Source organism: Cryptomeria japonica, chromosome 7 (assembly GCF_030272615.1).
Source record: "Cryptomeria japonica chromosome 7, Sugi_1.0, whole genome shotgun sequence".
Lineage (NCBI taxonomy): Eukaryota > Viridiplantae > Streptophyta > Pinopsida > Cupressales > Cupressaceae > Cryptomeria > Cryptomeria japonica.
Genome location: NC_081411.1, coordinates 384,983,719 through 385,008,197, shown reverse-complemented (window position 1 = coordinate 385,008,197; position 24,479 = coordinate 384,983,719).

Here is a 24,479-nt window from a genome sequence, read left to right as displayed (position 1 = left end):
GTGAGTTGAGTTCACACCAGATACCGTGGTAATCAGTGAAATGCATAATGGGTCTACTATTGCTATGGGAAAAGTAGATCATCAATCTAGATTATATCAGTTTTCTCACTTTGTTCCTGACTCTCCTTTGATAGTTTTACTCACTCATGCAGATGAGATTAGTTGTTTATGGTATCAACAATTTGGCCACTTGAACTATCGTTACTTGCAACAACTCAGTCAATATGACATGGTTTCAGGGTTGCCTTCTATTCAATTTTCTGATGGAGTTTTCCAAGGATGTATTCTTGGTAAACATCCTGAGGAGAAGTATGATAAAGGCAAAGCATGGAGAGCTCCATAGCTAGTGGAGCTAGTACATAGTGACTTGGTAGGACCATTTCTACAACCATCTTTCAGTAGGGCTAGATATGTCTTAACATTTATTGATGCATTTTCCAGATTTACATGGGTTTACTTTCTCAAACAAAAGTCTGAGATATTTGAGAATTTTATAGATTTCAAAGATTTTGCAGAGAAACAATCTGGGAAGTTCATCAAGATTCTGCATATAGATAACAAGGGTGAATATGTTAATAATTAGTTTGAACAATTTTGTGCTTCAGAAGGTATCAACATGCAACACACAGTTCCATACAGTCCTCAGTAGAATGGTGTCGTAGAACACAAGAATAGGTCTTTGAAGAAGATGGCAAATTGTATGATTCACTCCAAGTCTTTGGTACCTCAGTATTGGGAAGAGGCCATCAATTGTGCATGTTACATCCAAAAATGAGTTCCTCATAAAACTATGAAGGGGTAACTCCTTTTCAAGCTTGGACTAGTCGGAAACCTATAGTTAAGAATTTCTGAGTGTTTGGTTCTCCTGTATGGGCTCACATTCCAGTAGAAAAATGCAAGGCTATGGATCCGCAAAGAAAGCCTAGCATATTTGTTGGGTATCTAGATGATGTCAAAGGGTATAGACTTCTCCATCCCTCTACACATGAGTTATTCATTGAGAGGAGTGTTCATTTTGAGGAGAGTTCTTCTATTTCTTCTCAAACCACTTCTCAAACCACTATGACATTGGAGACATTGCATGATGATGATAGTTCTTCTGAGGATCTTAATCCTCCTAATCCTGATGAGGAGTCTTCTTTCTCCACTTTAGATGGTGACAGTGATGGTGAGGATTCACATTCTTCTCATAGTCATCAATCAGAGGTTGATGATTCTCCTCTAGACTCTCCAACTTCAATGCCTCTTTGGGCGCGACAAACTTTTGAGTCAGTAGACTAGAAGAACTAGGTCACAATTTCAGCAAGCTCCACATCTCTTCATTGCTTCATTTTGATCCACAGTCTTTTCAAGAAGCTTCAGGTGTTCCCAAATGGGATGCTGCAATGCAAGAAGAGTTTAATATCTTGGAAAGGAATCACACATGGGATTTAGTTCCTCTTCCTAAGGGAAAGAAACTTCTTTGATGCAAGTGGATCTATCAAACAAAATTTGCAGCAGATGGGTCAGTTGATAAGTATAAGGCTTTCTTGGTAGCAAAAGGTTTTCCCAAGTTCTAGGGGTTGATTACTCTGAGACTTTTGCTTCAATTGCTAAGATGAATTCCATCTAGCTTGTCATTTCTATTACTGCAACCCATCATTGCAAAGTTCATCAAATGGATGTGAAGAGTGCATTTCTTCATGGTGACCTTCAGGAGGAAATCTACATGGAGCAGCCACAAGGGTTTGTTCAGGATCCTTCACTTGTGTGTCAACTTTGAAAGTCTCTCTATGGCCTCAAACAAGCTCCTCGAGCTTGGTATGCCAATATGGACTCCTTCCTTCTGATAGTTAGTTTTACTCGATGCCATTCTGATCTGAACATCTACATTCTGCAGTAGGATGATACTCTCACATTTTTAGTTCTCTATGTTGATGACTTGTTGATCACAGGGAGTCACTCATCCACCATCAAGGTAGTGAAAACTTCTCTACATGATATATTTCTGATGTCAGACTTTGGTCTTCTACATTACTTCTTGGGAATTGAGATCACTCGGTCTTCTTTAGGCATCTTCCTTGGACAACCCAAGTATGCACTTGATATGCTCTCCAAATTTCACATGGCTGATTGTAAGCCTACACCTACTCCTTTTTTGTTTGGGGTCAAACTTGAGGCTAAGTCCTCTTCACCCTCAGTTGATAGCACTTTATATCAACAAATTTTTGGGAGCCTCATCTACTTGACTCATACGAGACCTGACATTTCATATGCAGTGGGCATGGTCTCTGGATTCATGTAGGAGCCACATGAGTTGCATTGGAAAGTAGCTAAGTGGATTCTCCACTACATTAAGGGTACTCACAATTATGGAATTTAGTATGCAGCAAGCATGGATATTGACTTGGTGGGATATATGGATTCAGATTGGGTGGGTGATTCTCAGGATCGCAAGTCCACTTCAGGGTATTGCTTCTCACTTGGTTCTGGTCCAGTTTGTTGTTCAAGTAAGAAACAGTCTATAATTGCTCTTTCATCAATAGAGGCTGAGTATCGAGGGGCAGTTAATGCCATCACTGAGGCTATTTGGCTTCAGAATATTCTCATTGAGTTTGGTATTCCAATTAGGAAGTCTACTATCATCTTTTGTGATAATCAAAGTGCTATATAGATCTCAAGAAATCTAGTTCATCACTAGAGGATGAAACACATTGACATACATATGCACTACATTCAAGAGCTAATTCAGGAAGGCATCATTGATCTTAAGTATTGTTCTAGATCAGAGCAGACTATGGACATCTTCACCAAACCCTTCACCGAAAGCAAGTTCCTTCATTTGCAATCTCTTCTTGGGATATGAGGTGTCTACTTCAGGAGGGGTGTCTTAGTCCTTCTTTATTACTCTCCTTATTTTAGGGGGGGGGGGGGTATTCCTCTTATGGGGGGCTTCTTCTTCTGGGGGGTCTATCTATGTACATGGGTACCTAACATGGCCGCATTTCCCAAGACCCATATTTTCACCCACCTCAACTTCACTTAAGGGGGGGTGTTAGTGTAGGTTTTTTATTTTCCTTATGTTAGGGGGTATTTATTTTTCCTACAAATATATTATTTAAGCTTTCTTAGGTTAATATGAGTGGTTTATATGAGGACATGTGGTGAAATACTTCAACTACATGTGTAACTCTCCACCTCACATGGGTAGTTGAGTTACACACCCTCTTTTGGCTTGTTGTGCCACCTCTCATAGCCACTATTTTGTCATTTCCTAAGTGGGTTATGGGGTAGTTGGGTTTCACACCCTCTTTTGGCCTTATGTTCCAACTTTATCAACTCCTTTCCTATCTTCATGTAAGGAGATTATGCCACATGTTTTGGCATTTACCAAGAAGGTAAAACCTCCCACTTTTATGGGGAATAGGAGTTAATGTACCCCTTGGATGTATATGCTTACATTTTTCTATATAATAAGAACTATACTCTCATCTTCTCTAGTTTAGTGATAGCTTGGTGAGAGTCTTCTCCAAATTCTCTTCTCTGTCTCTATTTCTCTCTCTTATCAAAATTATCTTCATTTAGCTATTTTGATCTTCGATCATCCATTGCTTGAGGAGTTGCATGTGATCTACAACCGACATCAAATCTTGCCTCAGTTCTCGCTTCTCATAGAATCTCATAGGATGGGCACCGAGACTATCATATGTGTTGAGCATGCAGGAGTTAGAGGGTTTAAAGCTATAGAAATGGGATTATCTAGAGGATGTAGTAGATGCGGGAGCATTACCCCAATATAGAGATTGGTTTCAAAGACATCCTTTTCCTCAATTTATAGATCCAGGAGAGCATGTACCTCTTATAGAGGAGGTTGAGGATTATGCACCAGCATAGGCACATGTACCAGGTCAAGTTCAGGGATGAGGGAAGGTACAGGGATAGAGAGCGGTTGTACCTAGGTGGACAAGAGGTGATCTTGGTGCTAGTAGTAGCAGGGTACCAGCTAGAGTTAGACATCGATAGAGAGGGGAGGGTGGATCCTTAGGAGTTGTTGGGGTTGAGTCTGGTAGTTCTAGGGAAATAGAGGTTGGAGGTGAGGAGGATAGAGCGGTTCCTAGTAGATTAGGTAGCTGAGTGATGAGCAAGGAGGCAGAGAGGGAGATTTTGGGAGAGAGAAGGGAGTACCAGACATAGTATGATCCTTGAGATCTAGGTTGACAGGTTTGAAATCATAGTTGACAATGGTGCAGACACAAATTGCAAAGCGAGACCGACAACTTGCAGAGGTCAGAGTAGAGCATGATCAACAACTTGCAGAGGTGAGAGTAGAGTGAGATGCTCTTCAGCGAGAGGCTTTGTATTAGACGAGTCATGCAGCTTATTACATTACAACTTATAGTGTAGTGGTCCCAGTAGCACAAAAGTTTATTCCATATTATCAGTTTATGGTTCAATTTGAGGGAGCTAGGGCACCCAGATAGAATGTCAGTCAACAAGAACCACCTCCTCCACCTGACAATGAGGGAGAGGTAGAGAGCTAGATATGTTATATCTCCTAGATTTTATTATATACCCCTTTTTTGTAGCCTATACGATTCTTGCTCCGATGAGACATTGTATTTGATAGTTGATATCATTTGTACTCTTAGACACTGAGATTATGATGAGATTTATGAGCTCTTGATTTGATCTCATCGTACTTGTGTTGATTGATTATGAGATTTCTTTCTATATGTTGTATTCTATATGTATGCATATATTTTTAGTATGGATGTATGTAATGCAGATGAATATGGATGTTTTTGCTTTATTTTTCTTTTTCATATGCAAATAACTGATGAAAATGAGTAGCTAGTAATGCAAATGTTTAGTTTTTTTATGCAATAATATGAATGCAAATAAGCATATAATGAAATGTATGGATCTATATAAGATGTTCATGTATGCAGTTAACATCTCAATACACAAGTACTCAATCGAAGAAACCACTTAACTAAGGAATGATGATTTCTTCAGACTCTCATTCAAAAGATAAAGAGATCATTATTATCATGCCGAAATCACTTGAAATGCATAAAAAATTAGAATGAATGCAACCTAAACTTAGTCACTGGATTTGGTATGCTTAATTTTCATCACTGAGCATTTTACAAATAGAGTAGGAAAAATAGAGTTCCTTCCTTTACATATGCAATATTAATTATCATGTTCGCAATGACCCTTTTTTCGTTCATATCCTTGGACAAATTACGTATACATCTAGATTGCACATTAAAGAAACTCCCTTAAAACAAACAAAGAAATGACTCCAACCTCCCTATAGCATACAAATAAGCAAAGTTGTTGTATGTGTGGTGATTTTACCTTGGTGTGAAGGCACTTATCATACACACCCAACTGATTAGATGTTTCCAAATCATCATAATCATTCCTACAAGCAAAAAACAAAGAAAAGTATTATGCCCCCAATCCTTTCTTCTCTTAGTAAAGATAGACTTCCTCGAGTTACTTAGAGGGAATAATAATCAAAAACCAATTTAAAAGACAATACACAAAGAAAATTTCAATCATATCTCAAACAGTTTAGTGATTCTTTTCAGTAGTCTTGTTTTTCTTGTTTACTCAGTGATAGAACTCTTTAGTAGTTTGGATATAGGTGGCTAACTCAGAGTGGTTGACCTATTATTATTGACAAAAAGATGACTTGGTTGATACTGATTAGGACATGTAAATTGATCAGTCGATTACCCTAATACTAGGACATTGATCAGTTTCAATCCATGAGGGTTCCAAAAGAACCAGGATGTCACAAAAGCAACTAAAATATATGTACAAGCTAAAGAAAAGATGCAGGAAAGCGGGAATGAAAATGGGAAATGCCAAGTTTGTGTTGATAGATGGAGCACTTGAGTACAAGAGGTGCCTATTTACCAAGTTTTCACATGCTTGGAAAAGATCCTTTCTTTTTTTTTTTACCAAGGTGCCTGTTTACCAAGTTTTCACCAAGGCTTTTTTTTATTTTTAGGACTTTTTAGCTATACAGGTTGTTGGAGAAAAGAATACTAAGTGAAGAATTTCTTCAAGTGGATGGTGTTGCTCGGTTTACAGAGTTGTTATCCTCCCGATGTTGAGAGTTTATAAGTACTAGAGCCAAACACTAAAGTAACGATGTAGGTACCTAGCCAGTTTGGTTCAAACTTCCCTTTATTGTCTCAAAACTGTTGATTTTTAGGATTTTCTCTCAAAACAAAGTCACCAACCTGGAATTCCCTTTGTTGAACTTTCTTGTTATAGCCTCTAGACATTCTCTTTTGGTATTCTCTCAGATGATCAAATGCCACTTGTCAATGTTCATCCAGCAACTCGAGTTCTTGCAATCTAGATATTTTGTAGACTTCATCAGTAATAAGGCCTTGCAAAGAAACTCTCAAAGAAGGTATTTCCACCTAAATAGGCAAGACTGCTTCGAACCCATACACCAAAGAAAAAGGTGTAGCCCCAGTAGGTGTTCTGATACTTGTTTTATAATGTAGGATTGAGTTGTAGGTGCCAATCCTTTCCAGATTTGTTTATTGTTCTATGTAAGATAGTTAGCAAATTTTTGTTAGATGCTTCAGCTTGTCCATAATATTGAGGGTAGTATATGGATGACCAGTGCTATTTGATTTTGAAATTTTCATAGAGCTCATCTAGATCTTTGTTTTTGAATTTCTCTCCATTGTTAGTCATAATTGAAGAAGGTATCCCATACCTATAGATGATATAGTTAAGGATGAACAAAGCTACTTGTTTACCGGTTTCTTTGATTAGCAGAACCACTTCTACCCACTTAGTAAAGTACTTAGTGGTGGTTATAATAAACTCATGTCCATTAGATGATGTAGGATAGATTTGGCCAATGAGGTCAAACACCCATTGTTGAAAAGGCCAGTGTGTGATAAAAAGTATTAGATCCCTTGCTGGAGCATGTATGAGATTTCCATGTAGTTGACACTTCTCACAAGTTTTAGAAAATTTTATAGCATATTTCTCTATATCTGGCTAGTAGTAGCCAGCCCTTAATAGTTTTTGAGCTAAAGTAAGATCATTTGAATGAGATCCACAAATACCTTCATGGACTTCAAATAATGCACATTGGGACTCTTCATTTTCTAGACACATAAGAAAATTACTATCTAAACCTCGCCTATATAGATCATTAGTGATGATGACATACCATGAAGCATTTCAAATTTGGTTTCTTTTCTCATTACGGGTAAGATTAGCAAGAATAACTTGGTCACACAAGTAAAAGTAAATGTGGCTATAGTGAGACACATCATGTCCAATGATAAAACAAACCATATGAGACTCAGGGGAATCATAAGCAAGATAAAGTAATTTTTCCACCAAGAATTCAAAGTGGAACTCAGATTCTTGTAGTTGTGGTATAGATGCCAAGGTAGCCATAGCATCTGTTGCTCTATTTGTTGATCTGGGAATCTATTGAAATGATACAAAGGTAAAGTATTTCTTGAGATCATCAACTCTTCTCTTATAAGGCATCAATTTCTCATCCCGAGTCTAATATATATCATTTATTTGGTTGATAATCAACTGAGAGTTTCCATAGATGTATAACTCAACAACCTTCCATTCGATAGCAAGTTTGATCCCATTTACTAAAGCTTCATATTATTCAATATTGGTTGTACAAGGAAAGAGAATCATGTACGCCTTTGGGATTTAATATCTCTGAGGAGTGATAAAAATTATTCCAGCACCAAAACCTTGTTGAGTGAAAGACCCATCAAAGAACATTTTCCAGGATCGCTGAGTAAGGTCAATGATGGATTCATCTAGAAATTCTATGTGTAAATGTTGATTGTCTCCAAGTAGAGCATCAACAAGTTGATCTGGAATGACCTATCATTTGATAGCTTTGTGTTCTATATATTCAATATCAAACTATGTAAGAACCATGACCCATTTAGCCAATCTTCTTGTAAGTGTTGCTTTGCTGAGAAGGTTTTTTTTTTTATTCTCATCCTATTGTGCCAAAAGTGCCCCCAGTGATGTATCTGTAGTTGAGATGTAGAAAATCAATGGTTTTCCTTGAATTGGTTGCATCAATATAGGTGGATTAGAAAGATATTCCTTGATTTTCTTTAGATATTGTTCATAATCTTTATCCTAGTTGTATGTAAGTACTTTCTGTAATGCCTTTGTGAATGGTTGAGCCTTATCTACTAGCTGAGAAATAAAGTGTCTTATTGATTGGAGCCGCCCTTATAAACTTCTCATTTGATTGACATTCTTTGGAGGTGGCATTTCCATGATAGCTTTAAATTTTTCTAGATCCACTTCTATTCCTTTCACTGAAATAGTATATCCTAAAAGCTTACCAGATGTAACCCCAAATGCACATTTCTTGGGATTTAATTTGAGTTTGAATTTTTCCATCCTATCTAATATTGGACCTAGTTCTAATAGATGTGTTGATCTTTTCATGGATTTAACTAGAGTTTCATCAACATAATCCTCCATTTTTTTGTGCATCATATCATGAAAAATTGTTGTTACAACTCTTTGATAAGTAGCACTTGCATTCTTTAAACCAAAGGGCATTACATTCTAGCAGAAGGTTCCCTAGGTATAGGTGAATGTTGTTTTCTCTTTGTCCTCAAGTGCAATTTTGATCTAATTGTATCCTGAAAAACCATCCATTAAAGAGTACATTTCATAGCCAACAGTCATGTCCATGATTATGTCTATGTTGGGTAGTGGAAAATCATCTTTCCAACAAGCTTTGTTTAAATCTCTGAAATCAGTGCAAAATCATATTGATTTGTTAGGTTTAGAAACATGTACAATATTAGATATCCATTCGGCATACTCAATTTCTCTAATGAATCCATCTTTTAGTATTTTTTGTAGCTCAACCTTAACAAGTAATGCAACATGAGGATGCATTTTTTAGAGTTTTTGCTTAATTGGTTTATGAGGTCAAGATCCGGACCTGGCATATCAACATATGTCCATGCAAGATAGAAATATGATGCATTATGAGGTTAGGATCTAGACCTAGCATATCAACATATGTCCATGCAAAATTGATCTTCTTTTCCGTGAAGAAATTAGCAAATTCTTTTAGCTCTTTGACTGACAAGGATTGAGCTACATGTATGGTGTGTTGAGCTTCTAGCCTTCTTCTATTCCAATGTTTACTGGTTGTGTAGGTTAAATTAGCACTAATGGTCTCTCTTGAAAGTTATCAAGAAAAATATCAAGTATCTCACCTTCAGGCACCTAAGAGAGGCTTTCACCATTAGCTACATCCTTTATTTTTTACTATTTTTTATTTTGATACCGCCACAATGTGGTTTTCGCCATCAGAACTCTTATTTTTCTTTTTTGGATTTTTGCGACTAAGATACTTGACATTTGTTGTTGTCATGTTCTCACTTTGTTCACTGGTGGAAGACTCCATTGGTTCAATTGCATTAAGATGACAGGATAGTGTATAGTCATTGGCAAAGTTAGGTATATTCAAAGGTTGATCTTGGAGAGTATAGTCAATAAGTTCAGGATGTACCAGGGATAAAGTCTTAATAGGTTCAAGGGAGTTCACAGTATTGTCATCACAACCTTAGACTGACAAGTTGAGTTCCAGAAAACTACCTTGCATAAGTGTCTCAAGATTAGGAAGAGTTAGAACACGATTATTGAAGTTTATGTTAGTATTTAGGGGATCTAACCCAACAGACCTACCACTAGCACTTTCTTCTACTTCAAACTGGACTACATATCGTGGTTTGACAGTAACAGGGTTTGCAGATAGAATCACGACATTCATGACAGAGTAGTCATAGTTTGGTGTCGAATAGGTATTGTCATAAACAGAGCTTATGTCGGAGTGATCAGATTCATAAGATGAATTTTTTGACTCTTCTTCAAGTGGCTTAGTGAAAGTATGTATAGTATCAATATCTACATCTTTGATGCTGCAAGTTCCTTTGTGATTTGGTTCAATGATCACTTGTATTTGACATACCTGTTGACATAACCTTGATGACTCTATTAGTCTTTGTCATCTTTTCCATTCAGCTTCCTCTGGACTAATTATCAGCCCTTCTTTTGTAGCCTCCAATTCTTAATTTGTTGTCCCATACCTAATTTTCTCTATCTCATTAGAGGGAGATATAGTAGGTGAAGAATTTTATTCTGCTCTTTCTTCTTTCAGCTACTGTTCATAGTCTTCTTGTCTTTTTAGTCTGATTTCCTCTATTTCCTATTGCAACTTCAAGCATATTATCTCTTATGCTTCATCTATGATATCACTAGGTTCTTCAGGAGTGTCATTAGCAGATGTGTCTAAGAGAGGATCTAGACCCCATTCATACTCATTTGAGTCAGTTTTTGAATTATCTATTTTCATTCTACCTGTGTATGTGACCGGAATGTTTAGTGGTGCAAACAACTCTTTAATTCCTTTGATTTCTTCTCTCATTTCTTCTGGGATTTCTACTACTGATACAATTGGAACTTCATTACCAGATGCTTTTGCTCTCTTGATTGCCAGTTCTTCTTGTTCTTTTCCATTCTCTTCCTAAGTTTTCTGAGTATTTATTTCCTATAATGTTGAAGATAGTATCTTTTGCCTCCACTTAGACTGATGATGAGAAGTATGTTTTTGAACTGATGATGAGAAGTATGTTTTTGAGGACTTGTACCCAAATATCCCATGCGGTGAATCATCTTATAGCCTAGACCATATTGTGTAGGGGATATTTCATAGTGTTGTACTTCTTTGTTTTCACTATCTTCTTTGCAAAGACATTTGAGAACATCATCCTCTTCTATTTCATCTACAAGGGAAGTAGAGGACTATACAAAAATACCATCATAAATGACATTTGGAATTGAAGTTTTTGGCTTCATAGCCTCTGATGGTTTTCCAGACTATCTTGGTGATGGAGGAAGAGACATTAGTGAAAGTGTGGGTTCTATCTTGTATCCATCCATGCCAGTGTCTGTGATTTTTAATTTATTTTCTAGGTCTTTCATCAAAGTTTCTAAACTTTCAGCTATAGAGGCTACTCTGTTATAAGGAACAAAGGTATCATTACACTGTTTTAATGCACTATAGATGTGTAGCGTCGTAAATTGTACGCACTTGCTAGGGTGGTACAATTTCACACCTAGTTTAGCACCCACCTTGGCGCATTTTGCATTTTGCATTGCATTTCCCCTTTAGCACTTAATTAATTAAATTAATTAGGTCTAAGGTTCTATTTCATCATCTTCCACATCATAAAGTTGGGCCCTTTCATTAAAGTGTGCCCCTTTCATTTTATTCCTCCAATACATCATTTAATCAAAAACCCTAATTAGGTCCTATTTTGAACTTGGGGGCTTGATTTCAGGGTCAAAACATCTCGAAATCAACTATAACTTTGGGATTCTCTCTAAAATCATCATATCCGACGGCCCTGAAAATTTGGTGAAAAGTTGACGGGACCATGGCGCCCGGAGAGGACCATGGCGCCCGGAGTGCACATGGTCCCGGACATTTTTCCTGAAATTTTAGGAGCGTGATTCAATCATAAAATAAAGATTAACCCCAAGAAATTTGTGGGACATTCAATCTCTAAGTCGGCCTAAAGTTGAAATTAAGACCTAGGGTTTCATATATAAGAGCTCTCTTTCTTCATTTGAAAGGATACGAATTTTGGTTTCAAGGACCTTCTATGCAGCGAAAGAGCAGATCTTTGAAGACTTCAACAACATTCAAACATCCATCCATCAAGAATTCATCAAATTCATTCATCCATTTAGGGCTTTGAAGACATTAAAGAACAATAAGGGATCACCGACTGAAGATTGGCTTGTACCCCTCCCTTGGGGTTGGGTATGATTTCATGTTGTTTTCATGTCTTTGCATAAGCTTCATCATATCATTTGTATTCATGCTTTAGATCACTTTGCATCTTGATTTGGAGCATTTACATTATCATTTACAAGCAATTAGGGTTTACTTTCTAGGTTGCTCTAGTTGGCTTACTTGAATTTTAGGATCTTGCACACACACAAGGTCTGCACACACACTACTTTTACAATACAACTTGGCTATTCATGGAGGTGGAAATCACCAAAGCGGGGGTTTGACTAAGGCAAAACCCTATATAGCCGCCCACCATACCTTTTCAGATATAAGTGCAGGTTCCGGGATTCGGACGATGCCGCAAGTTGCAGATCTGACGGAAGCAGACTGAGACGAGACAACACACCATATTGTAGAGCAAAAGACCAGGATAGGGGCGTGGGGCACCCTGGTCCTGCCAGGACAGGGGCGTTGGGCACCCTGGTCCCTGGGACAGGGGCGCTGGGCGCCCTGGTCCTTCTGACAGACAGCATTTCCGACAGTTTTCCAGGTTGCAAAACAACAGTTCCAGGTGCAGAATCAGGACAGTGGCACCCGCACCCCCGTCCCGAACATTTCCACTCAGATTTTAACCCTAGGTACACATCTGCATTCTCCTCTTATCCTTGTGTTTACAACTTTTCATCATTTAATCTCAATCTTGCAATCTTGTTACTAGTTCATACTTGCACTCTAGGGCTAGTAGTTGAACTTGCATCATTTTATCTATCATTTGCAACAAAGGAATAGAAATCCTAATACGTAGCCCATGGCTCTCTCTTCCACAAAAAGAAGTAGCCAATTGTGTGATACCTCTAGGCTCTTTCGTATTCCACAAGTGTGTGATTGAAAGTGAGATTAGGGCATGTTTGCTTAGTGTCACTTTTTCCTGTACACATTTTGGTGAACCCGACGTGAATCTTATTATTGCTTTCTCTTGCATTACATTTGTTAGATCTAAATCTAGATTTAGCGTGTTTCATTTAAGTTTCATTTTCATAAAAAAAAAAAAGAAGAAAAAAAAAAAAAAAAAAAGGGAAGGAAAAGAAAGAGTGTGTTTTGGTTTTTTTGCATTGTGTGTTTAAGTTTTATGGAATCTTTATTTCAAAATGTCAGATTTTTATTTGCAAGATGTTCATATTTGTGATTATTATGAGTTAGATGAAGCTTTAGATGATTTTTTGAAACCTAAAGATACCAAACCTTCATTTTACCAAAAACTCATAAACATTGTTACTATGCCATTTCGTTGTGATGAGAAAGATAAGTCGAATGATTCCTCTCAAGGGTACATTCCTATCAACTCTTCCACTAAATCTAATGACATGGTTGTTTTCAATGATCCCCTCTATGAAGAGATATCTCCTTTTGAATCAAAAGATAAACCTTTTAATAGATATGATCATGCTTTGTTGGATGATGCCCTTGATGACTTTGTGGCTCCTAAAAAACGCTCCCTTCATGAGGATCTATTTGTGCAAGAAGATGACATTATCCCTACATTTCCTAGTGATGGCATTTCCTTTTCCAACAAAATTCCCACTAGAGATGATGAATTAATGATAAATGCTTACCCTTCTCCTAAAGTTTGTCTTACCCATAAGCATCCCTTAGAGAAAGAAGATGAAATAATAAGCAATTTCCTTAATTCTCTCTCCCCTAAAGATCATATTGAACATATTTTGAGGAAAGAGGATGAGTTTAACACATCTATTGATGCTCTCCCTCCTAAGGATGAAGAATTAATAAACAATGTTATCTCCTCTCCTGAAATTGACAATACTTCAAACACTCTTTTCAACAACCTCACTATTTGGGATGAACTATTAGAAGAAGGTGTAGATTATTCTCTTCCCCATGAGAGAACCCTAGCCAAAGGGGATGAAATCAATATTGAAAACTCCCTTGATAGTTTCTCACCTTCCTTGAATCTCAATCATTCTCCCTCTAAAAATAAAGCATCTCCCTCTCCTCAACTTGGTTCTACTCATAAGGAAACCCTAGTTCAAAACAAGATGGTTAACATCTCTTTCAAAGATCTCCATCTCAAAAGTGAGACTTTAGAGAGTAATGTTGATTCTTCTCCTAGAGAGTTTATTCCCCATGTAGATCCTTTGATGATAGAGGATGATATGACCTTTCCTAGTATTACTTTTCCTACTAGAACATCAATGCCTACCCCTTGTCTCTCACCTAAAATTGATTTAATCCGTGATAAGATTTTAGTGCAAGAGAAGACTATCAATATTTTTTCCAACATTTTTGTTCATTCCTCTAAACCATCCTCAATCAATTTGATACATGTGAATGAAACACCTAACAAACCTCTCTTCACTATCCAAGGTGCCTATCTTTCTCAAAATTCTCAACCTTTAAATAAGCCTATCTTAGTGGTTCAAGGTGGTTATGCTAATGATTCTTTTTGCACTCCTAAGAAACCTATTGTTACTGTGCAAGGAGGTTATTCTACTAAGAGCCCTTATGAGTATGCTAAGCAACTGACTAGAGAGAGTTATCATGCGGTTGCTCATACCTATAATACTAGAAACAATAGGCAACCTAATCCTCCTCCAGTTATCCCAACTTCACTTCCTCCTTCCCAACCTATTCTTCCTCAAGCTCCTCGTATTTCACAAATGCTTAGTAAGGAATATGATCTCATAGAACAACTTAAAACTACTCCTGCTAAGATATCCCTTTGGGATTTGATCCAAACTTCTTCCGCTCATCATGGAATGTTACAAGATGCCTTGAAAGATTTGAATGTTCCTCCACCTAATACATTTGGTAATATAGTATCTTTGGTTAACTCTGTGATGAATCCTAAAGCTCAAATTGTGTTTACTCAAGATGAGTTTCCTACTAGTGAAATTCAACATCAATATGATCCCTTGATGATTGTGGTTATCATAAATGACACTGCTATAAGACGAACACTGGTAGATAATGGTTCAGGCCTTAATGTGTGTAGCATTAATCTATTGCATAAGATGAATGTGGATACATCCCTTATTAAGCCTGACTCTCGTCCCATTCGAGGCTTTGATAATGTGGCTAAGTCTTCATTAGGTATTATCACCTTACCCATCACAGTGGGACCTGTTACTTTGCCTACTCCTATCCATGTTATGTCGAGAAATCTAACATACAACTTGTTATTAGGGAGACCTTGGATTCACAGTATGCAAGCTGTCCCCTCTACATTGCATAGACAAGTTAAATTTATTTATAATAATAAGACATATACCTTGATAGGTGATACTAATTTTCAAGCTTGTTTGCAAACATCTACTTCCAAAGGGAGTTCTTATAAGCCTTCCTCTTCTAGTGATGACTCGTTAAACAAGATACCTAAGGATGAATCATCACCCTCTGATAATCAAAATTCTTTGGATGAGTCTGAAGTTCCTGAAGAAGATTCTTCTCAACTTGAATCTACACATGAAAAGGCTTTTGATCCTAAGAAGGTTCTCGTAGAGGACGATTGGGGATCTCTTGATTTTAATCCCACCTTTGTAGGTGAGTATAGGGTTCCTCCTAGAGAGCTTAAAGTTAAAAAGGAGGAAGAAACTAGAGATCAATTAGTCTTACCTGAACCTATGAGCAATAATTTTGTGGCCGCTTCTCAAACTTCTTCTCCTCACACCTCTAATTCTGAAGAATTTGTTTCTTTGTCTTATGAAAAACCACCTTTTCTCTCTGAAATGGCCAATCGTTATGGTCGTGGTTTTCATATTTTGGCTAAGAGTGGCTATAGTGGAAATGGTTGTGGCACAAATGAACAAGGAATTAAAGTTCCTTTAGAGCATAACATGCATGAATATTCATTTAGACTTGGATATAATCTTTCTAAGCCCACCAAAGCATCTAAAAGACCATCTCTCAATGTGAATGCTATATTTAGTAGTGATGATGATCTCACTTCAACTAAATCATCTTCTACTTCTATCAACTCTCATTCCCCTCATAAGGAAATCTTGGCGATGAACAAATCTCTTTATGAATCCCCTCAAATTTTTAAATCCACTTATGAATCTTTATCTCCTATTCATCATAAAGTCCTTTCCTCTAGGGATAAGGCTCTAATAAATTACACTCATCCCTCTTCTAAGATTTCTTGTGACTTTTCTTCTTCAATTTTTATCATTTTATACATGTTTTTGATCTCACTTATAGTTGAGCATTTAGCATGTCATATTCAATTACCTGATTTAGTCTATCATGTCTTTAAATAACATTAATGGCTATTATGTTGCTCATCATTATGTGACATTGGTATCTCATTTACTGGGGGCTCATTGTCATTCATGATGGTACAATTTCAAGTGCAATCATATTTTTGAAGCAACATAATAGCCTAATTTTTCTATGTTATCTCTTGTTCCTATGGGGTAATAATGTGGAAATATTGATCATCTTTTCTTTAGAATCCTCTTTTCCTAGATATGGGAGAAGATATGTATTCTCTTTCTTATCCTACCCACTTCTTATGAGGAGCATTTTACATACACTAATGTCTTGCTTGCATGAACTCATGTGAGTATGTAGTACATTTTGCTTATGTCTAAATCTCTCCCTAGAAGATTGTGTAAGTCCTTCTCATTGTCCTTATCCTTGGGAGGCAATGATCTTTCCTTTTTTTTTTTTTTTTTTTTCTAAGGATCCACTTTTTCCTATTTCGTGGATGGTGTGAACTTTATTACTTGATGTTATTCCTTGTATGCATTTGTTGTTGTTTATTCAAGGATTCTCTCTTACAAGAGGTGTAAATCCTTGACTACAACCTCTTTTGCACTTGGTAAAATACATCCATAATGAATTCACTCTCCCAATTGGGTTAAAAAGAGCATCATCCTTCATTAAGAATCACTTTCACCTCGCAAAAGAAGGAAGTATTGCATTCTTATTCTCTTCTTTGTCTTATTCTAGAAGATGTTATATTTGTCTAAGACAATTCCTCTCGAGGATAAGTGTCTTTTGTACAAAGATCTCTTCTCCTCTAAGGATCTCCTTTACACATACTACAAGATATCCCTTTTCAACTATCTTATCCTTTCTTAAAGAGTGCAAAACTCTCTTGCTTGGATCTATGACATTGTTGCATTTTTGGGGTATCTTCTTTTGTGATGAAGGTAGGTATCCTTGTTCTACTTTTCTTATGACATAAACATTACACTTTTTGAGCAATGGGTCACTCTCGGAACCAAAGCACAGACTCTTAGAGCGAGATGTCACACTTTTGTACTATACATATACAGGTTGTAGCATACTCGGGCATAGACTCCTATGAGATGCTTCTAACCTCACTTACACACACATGCACGAGGTTGAGTGGAACTAGCGGCATAAGGCTAGACTTTCTCACTCTCCTCCCTTACATGGATCACCTAGACAAGATCTAGGGTTGAGAAGTCCATGTTTTCTCTCTCACTATTCTTTTCATGGATCACCAATGTGTGTATTCATGCTTTTTTCCTTTCTTTTCTTCTCTTTGCATTTAGTTTCCATTTTGTGTTAGAGAACTCTCAAATCCTCACACTCTTTATTGTGTTGGAATTGAGATTTAGTCCTCTTTCTTACCAAATGATTCTCCATTAGTGTTTGATCTCATATCAAATCTTCTTGTGAGCATTTGTCATCAATATTCTTTAACAATTCAAAGTGGTAAACATGATACCCTATTTCAACTCACTAAAATTAGTAAGCCGAAATAGGGGGGGGCATATAGCTACCCTCGAATTTTCATCACCTTCCTTAGTAAGCATTAGGTGATTTTGTGATCTAACATGTGGTTTTGTAGGTTGTGGTTCTTAACTGAGTACTGCAGATGCCACTGGGGGCTTCATCCGACAACTTATGGATATATCCTTTTTCAAATAATGTTTACTTTTCTATACTTTAGCTTGCATATGCATGTAGTGTTCATATGACCACTAAAGTGGGGGCTAAATGTAGCATCGTAAATTGTACGCACTTGGTAGGGTGGTACAATTTCACACCTAGTTTAGCACCCACCTTGGCGCATTTTGCATTTTGCATTGCATTTCCCCTTTAGCACTTAATTAATTAAATTAATTAGGTCTAAGGTTCTATTTCATCATCTTCCACATCATGGGGATAAGTGTCTTTTGTACAAAGATCTCTTCTCCTCTAAGGATCTCCTTTACACATACTACAAGATATCCCTTTTCACCTATCTTATCCTTTCCTAAAGAGTGCAAAACTCTCTTGCTTGGATCTATGACATTGTTGCATTTTTGGGGTATCTTCTTTTGTGATGAAGGTAGGTATCCTTGTTCTACTTTGCTTATGACATAAACATTACACTTTTTGAGCAATGGGTCATTCTCGGAACCAGAGCACAGACTCTTAGAGCGAGATGTCACACTTTTGTACTATACATATACAGGTTGTAGCATACTCGGGCATAGACTCCTATAAGATGCTTCTAACCTCACTTACACACACATGCACGAGGTTGAGTGGAACTAGCGGCATAAGGCTAGACTTTCTCACTCTTCTCCCTTACATGGATCACCTAGACAAGATCTAGGGGCGAGAAGTCCATGTTTTCTCTCTCACTATTCTTTTCATGGATCACCAATGTGTGTATTCATGCTTTTTTCCTTTCTTTTCTTCTCTTTGCATTTTGTTTCCATTTTGTGTTAGAGAACTCTCAAATCCTCACACTCTTTATTGTGTTGGAATTGAGATTTAGTCCTCTTTCTTACCAAATGATTCTCCATTAGTTTTTGATCTCATATCAAATCTTCTTGTGAGCATTTGTCATCAATATTCTTTAACAATTCGAAGTGGCAAACATGATACCCTGTTTCAACTCACTAAAATTAGTAAGCCGAAATAGGGGGGGCATATAGCTACCCTCGAATTTTCATCACCTTCCTTAGTAAGCATTAGGTGATTTTGTGATCTAACATGTGGTTTTGTAGGTTGTGGTTCTTAACTGAGTACTGCAGATGCCGCTGGGGGCTTCATTCGACAACTTATGGATATATCCTTTTTCAAATAATGTTTACTTTTCTGTACTTTAGCTTGCATATGCATGTAGTGTTCATATGACCGCTAAAGTGGGGGCTAAATGTAGCATCGTAAATTGTACGCACTTGCTAGGGTGGTACAATTTCACACCTAGTTTAGCACCCACCTTGGCGCATTTTGCATTTTGCATTGCATTTCCCCTTTAGCACTTAATTAATTAAATTAATTAGGTCTAAGGTTCTATTTCATCATCTTCCACATCATAAAGTTGGGCCCTTTCATTAAAGTGTGCCCCTTTCATTTTATTCCTCCAATACATCATTTAATCAAAAACCCTAATTAGGTCCTATTTTGAACTTGGGGGCTTGATTTTGGGGTCAAAACATCTCGAAATCAGCTGTAACTTCGGGATTCTCTCTAAAATCATCATATCCGATGGCCCTGAAAATTTGGTGAAAAGTTGTCAGGACCATGGCGCCCAGAGAGGACTATGGCACCCGGAGTGCACATGGTCTTGGACATTTTTCTTGAAATTTTAGGAGCGTGATCCAATCATAAAATAAAGCTTAACCCCAAGAAATTTGCAGGACATTCAATCTCTAAGTCGGCCTAAAGTTGAAATTAAGACCTAGGGTTTCATATATAAGAGCTCTCTTTCTTCATTTGAAAGGATACGAATTTTGGTTTCAAGGACCTTCTATGTAGCGAAAGAGCAGATCTTTGAAGACTTCAACAACATTCAAACATCCATCCATCAAGAATTCATCAAATTTATTCATCCATTTAGGGCTTTGAAGACATTAAAGAACAATAAGGGATCACCGACTGAAGATTGGCTTGTACCCCTCCCTTGGGGTTGGGTATGATTTCATGTTGTTTTCATGTCTTTGCATAAGCTTCATCATATCATTTGTATTCATGCTTTAGATCACTTTGCATCTTGATTTGGAGCATTTACATTATCATTTACAAGCAATTAGGGTTTACTTTCTAGGTTGCTCTAGTTTGCTTACTTGCATTTTAGGATCTTGCACACACACTACTTTTACAATACAACTTGGCTATTCGTGGAGGTGGAAATCACCAAAGTGGGGGTTTGACTAAGGCAAAACCCTATATAGCCGCCCACCATACCTTTTCAGATATAAGTGCAGGTTCTGGGATTTGGATGACGCCGCAAGTTGCAGATCCAATGGAAGCAGATTGAGACGGGACAACACACCAAATTGCAGAGCAAAAGACCAGGACAGGGGTGTGGGGCACCCTGGTCCTGCCAGGATAGGGGTGTGGGGCACCCTGGTCCTGCCAGGATAGGGGTGCTGGGCGCCCTAGTCCCTGGGATAGGGGCGCTGGGCACCCTGGTCCTTTTGACAGACAACATTTCCGACAGTTTTCCAGGTTGCAAAACAACAGTTCCAGGTGTAGAATCAGGATAGTGGTGCCCGCGCCCCCATCTCAAACATTTCCACTTAGATTTTAACCCCAGGTACACATCTGCAATCTCCTCTTATCCTTGTGTTTACAGCTTTTCATCATTTAATCTTAATCTTGCAATCTTGTTACTAGTTCATACTTGCACTCTAGGGCTAGTAGTTGAACTTCCATCATTTTATCTATCATTTGCAACAAAGGAATAGAAATCCTAATAGGTAGCCCATGGCTCTCTCTTCCACAAAAAGAAGTAGCCAATTGTGTGATACCTCTAGGCTCTTTCATATTCCACAAGTGTGTGATTGAAAGTGAGATTAGGGCATGTTTTCTTAGTGTCACTTTTTCCCCTACACAAGATGTAACTTGTATCAGTAGGAATACTGACTTCAACTCCATTGTAAGGAAATTTCAAGAATTGATGATAGGTAGATGGTAGTGCTTGCATTTCAAGAATCCATGGCCTGCCCAACAAGATGTTGTATGAAAGAGGAAGGTCAAGCACCTTGAAGATGACATCTCTCTCCATAGGTCCTACCCCGATCGGTAATAGTACCAAACCTTTAGAGGTTCTTTCTTCTTCATCATAAGCTTTGATTGTTATTTTCTTTTCTAGATCAATGACATTTTCAGAAAATCCCAACTGTGTTAGTAAATTGTAGGTACAAATATTCAACCCTATGCCTCCATCTATCAAAACATGTTTAACTCGATGTTTATGGATCATAGCTTCGATGTGTAATGGCTAGTTATGTGGGTGATTCAGTGAATTGTCATCTTCTTTAGAAAAAGGGAGGTAATGAGGCGAAGTCAGGTGACCCACCATAGATTAAAATCAATCTACATATAAATCTTTGGGGACATTAGTAGTGAGAAAATATTTTTCTATGATCTCTCTATGAGTAGAAGAGATCTTAAGCAGTTCAAAAATGGAGATTTGAGTGGTAGTTCATTTCAATTGTTCGACAATTCTATAACTAGGAGAGGATGATGAAGCTAGCTGCTTAGATTTAACCATGATCATATCTAGTTTTTCGGTTTGAAGAAGTTGGTAGGTTCAATGTTGTTTGATTAGGAGTTGAGGAACTAGCTCCTTTGAGAGTAACCTTCTTTTGAGCGTGTGTTACAACATTTGCAGTTTGTGTTTTCTTTTATTTATCTTTGATTATGATCACGTTGCAGTACTTAGATTGGGAAGATTCGATCATGTTGATCACATTGTCATTGTTAGTGTAGGTGTAATTGACTTTGGCACCTCCCTTAGATTTTGAGGAATCACCTTGTTCATAAGTAGACAAGGGATCTTTAAAAGATTTGTGATCAACTTTAGTCGTGTGATTTCCAAAAACAATTTTGCCAGCATCGATGAGGTCTTGGATCTCATATTTGAGTTTCATGTAGTTGTTTTTTGTATGACCCTTATTTTGATGATATTCACAGTACTCATTTTCCCTCCACCATTTGGGTTTAACTTCTCGATCATATGGTCTAGAGTTGTCTAGCAATGTTATCAAATCATTTACCAATAAAGTATTAAGAGATGATTCATACGATTCCTCCAAAGGAGTGAAATCGCGTTTAGGCTTTGAAAGCCAAGGTTTCTCTTTAAACCACTCTTTTGATTTCTTCAGAGGATTTTCTACCCCATTTTTAGCTACTTTGAGTGCTTGTGTGCCACTAGCCAGATTAAATATTGCGGGTTTTGATTTTGTTTTAATGGTGTCTACCACTCCATCATTAACAACATTTCTGTTGTTATCTTTGTCATATTTCTAGTATTTGTTGTTTTCTTTGGAACTAGAACCTTGTTGTGTTTCTTTCCAAAGTGATATATCACTTTTCTTTATAAGCACATCTTTCATTCTAAGGGCACTATCTACCATTTTTTTGAATGAAGGGTACAATTACATTTGGATATTGTATTTCAATTCAAGGATCAGGTTATTGACAAAGATATCCATCTTTTCAGAATCTGGAATAGGTCATGAATATCTAGAGAACATCTTTCTCCAACGTTGAAGAAAAGTGAGAAAAGGTTCTCATGTTTTCTATTTGGTATTGCAAAGCTCAATCATAGTGACTGGATGATGAATATTATAGGAGTATTGTTGGAGAAACAATTTGACTAATTCCTCAAAAGTTTTAATTTGCATAGGTAGGATTGAAAACCATTCCATAGCTTGTCCTCGTAAACTCCTCAGGAAAAGGCACATGAGATATGTTTGTTCGTGCATGAACTCCATACATAAACCACAAAATTATCTGACATGGTCTTGAGGATTTGCATTATCTTCATATTTGTCAAACTTAGGAATCTCCACTCTTGAAGGAAATTGAGACATGTAAAGGTTTTTGTCAAATGTGAATGGGCATATCGTGTCCAGAGAATATTGCTTTGATGATTTATCCTTGTTTTTCATTTATGTGATTTCAATCTGTAACGCTTGCAATTATTTTTTTACCAATGCTAAGGGTGTCTCTTCCTCTTTAGTGATAAGGGTTTCCACGTTATAATCAGTAGGAAGTTTAGTGCCTTGTTTTTCTAGCTATAGAAAATGATCTTCTTTTTCTCTAGACATGATAATCTTCATCATTTTTTAGAAATCTTTATCCTTTTGACAACTATTTATAACAGTTTCTATAGGTTTAGAGGCTTCAGACTCGCTAGATGAGGAATCACTGTCATTAGCATGGGTATTGAGATTGTCATAAGTATCGCGTTTAGCAACTTGTCTTTCTTGCCTTTCTCCAGACATGATGAAAGATAAGGGTTGATAAAAAATTGGTAAATTTGATGATGAAGGTTTATTAAAGATAGGGTCCTCTACGAAGGATGGATTATCTTTTAATGAAAAGGATAATCCTTTACCTTTGGTATCTTTCTTGTGAGAACTTTTGGTTTGAATAGGCATTTATAACTAATATGACCGAGAGCTAGATGTGATGTAGAAGTCAAGATCAAATTAAAGCTAGTTGTTCGTTTAACGTAGTGATTTGAGAGAAGTGACTAAGACTTGGTCTAGTTTCAAGAATGATCTATCCTCTATAAGACATGATCTAAGTAACTTAGTTTGATTTACTTTCATAAGGTTGATTGAACTAGCAGAAAGATGATCGACAAAATCGTGCAACACAATGGCAAGGGTACACTATCAAGATTGTTTATGCATAGAATTATGATGACCATTTTTATGCTCTTTGTAGACTAATTAGGCAAGTTTGACTATTTTGGAAAAGTGTGTAGAAAGACAATTGTCTGGAATAACAAAATCAGGAATTCGTATGACAGAGTTTTCAGAACCAGACGATAATTTAATAGTTCCCAGATGATAGAAATAGTTTCTCGTATGAGTTGCTGCCTAAACTCGCACGACAGTTTAATGACCTCCAAACGACAATCTGATGAGTATGATGATTATTCGTACAATAATATATTAAAGGCTAGACAACAATTTTCTAGTAACAAAATGATAATTCTATATACTCAGATGATAATTCTGATAGGGCCAGATCATAAACTGACAGAACCAATTAAAACTCGTACAACAATTAGTATATAGCCAGATGACAATTCAATAGACTCGTATGATAGTGTATTGGACAGAGACAAGATTCTGATACAGATAGAGTTTTAACGATTGACAAAGACCAGTATTTTACTAGGACTGGGTTTTGACGACTGACAGAGACTAGTGTTTGACATGGACAGAGTTTTCAGACTAATAGAGACTATTTCTTGACACAGACAAATTTTTGACGACTGAAAGAGACTATTTTTTGACACAAATAGTTTTTTTATCACTAAGTTGTTTGAAATTGTTGATTTGTTTTCTCCAGTTTTAGTATTTCAGTTTCAGTTTCAAGGTTGAAAACAAAGAAAACACGCAAGATGCATAATGACTTCAAGCACAACATGCTAACCCTATGGAAGTTGGCTTAGAGAAGAAAACCTTTGCTTGCAAACTTGGGTACACACCCAATAGCTAATCAAAAAACAACTGCTAAGTCTCACGCAATAGATTCTCAATGTCGTATTAGCCGACTCCAAACGCTAATGGGGGCACGAAATAGCAAGTATCTTGGGAGAGTTACCATCTTTCTTGTACAAAGATTATCCCCCTTTCAGAGATGAATCAGGTAGCCTCTATCTTATAGTTCTTAGTTAGGAATT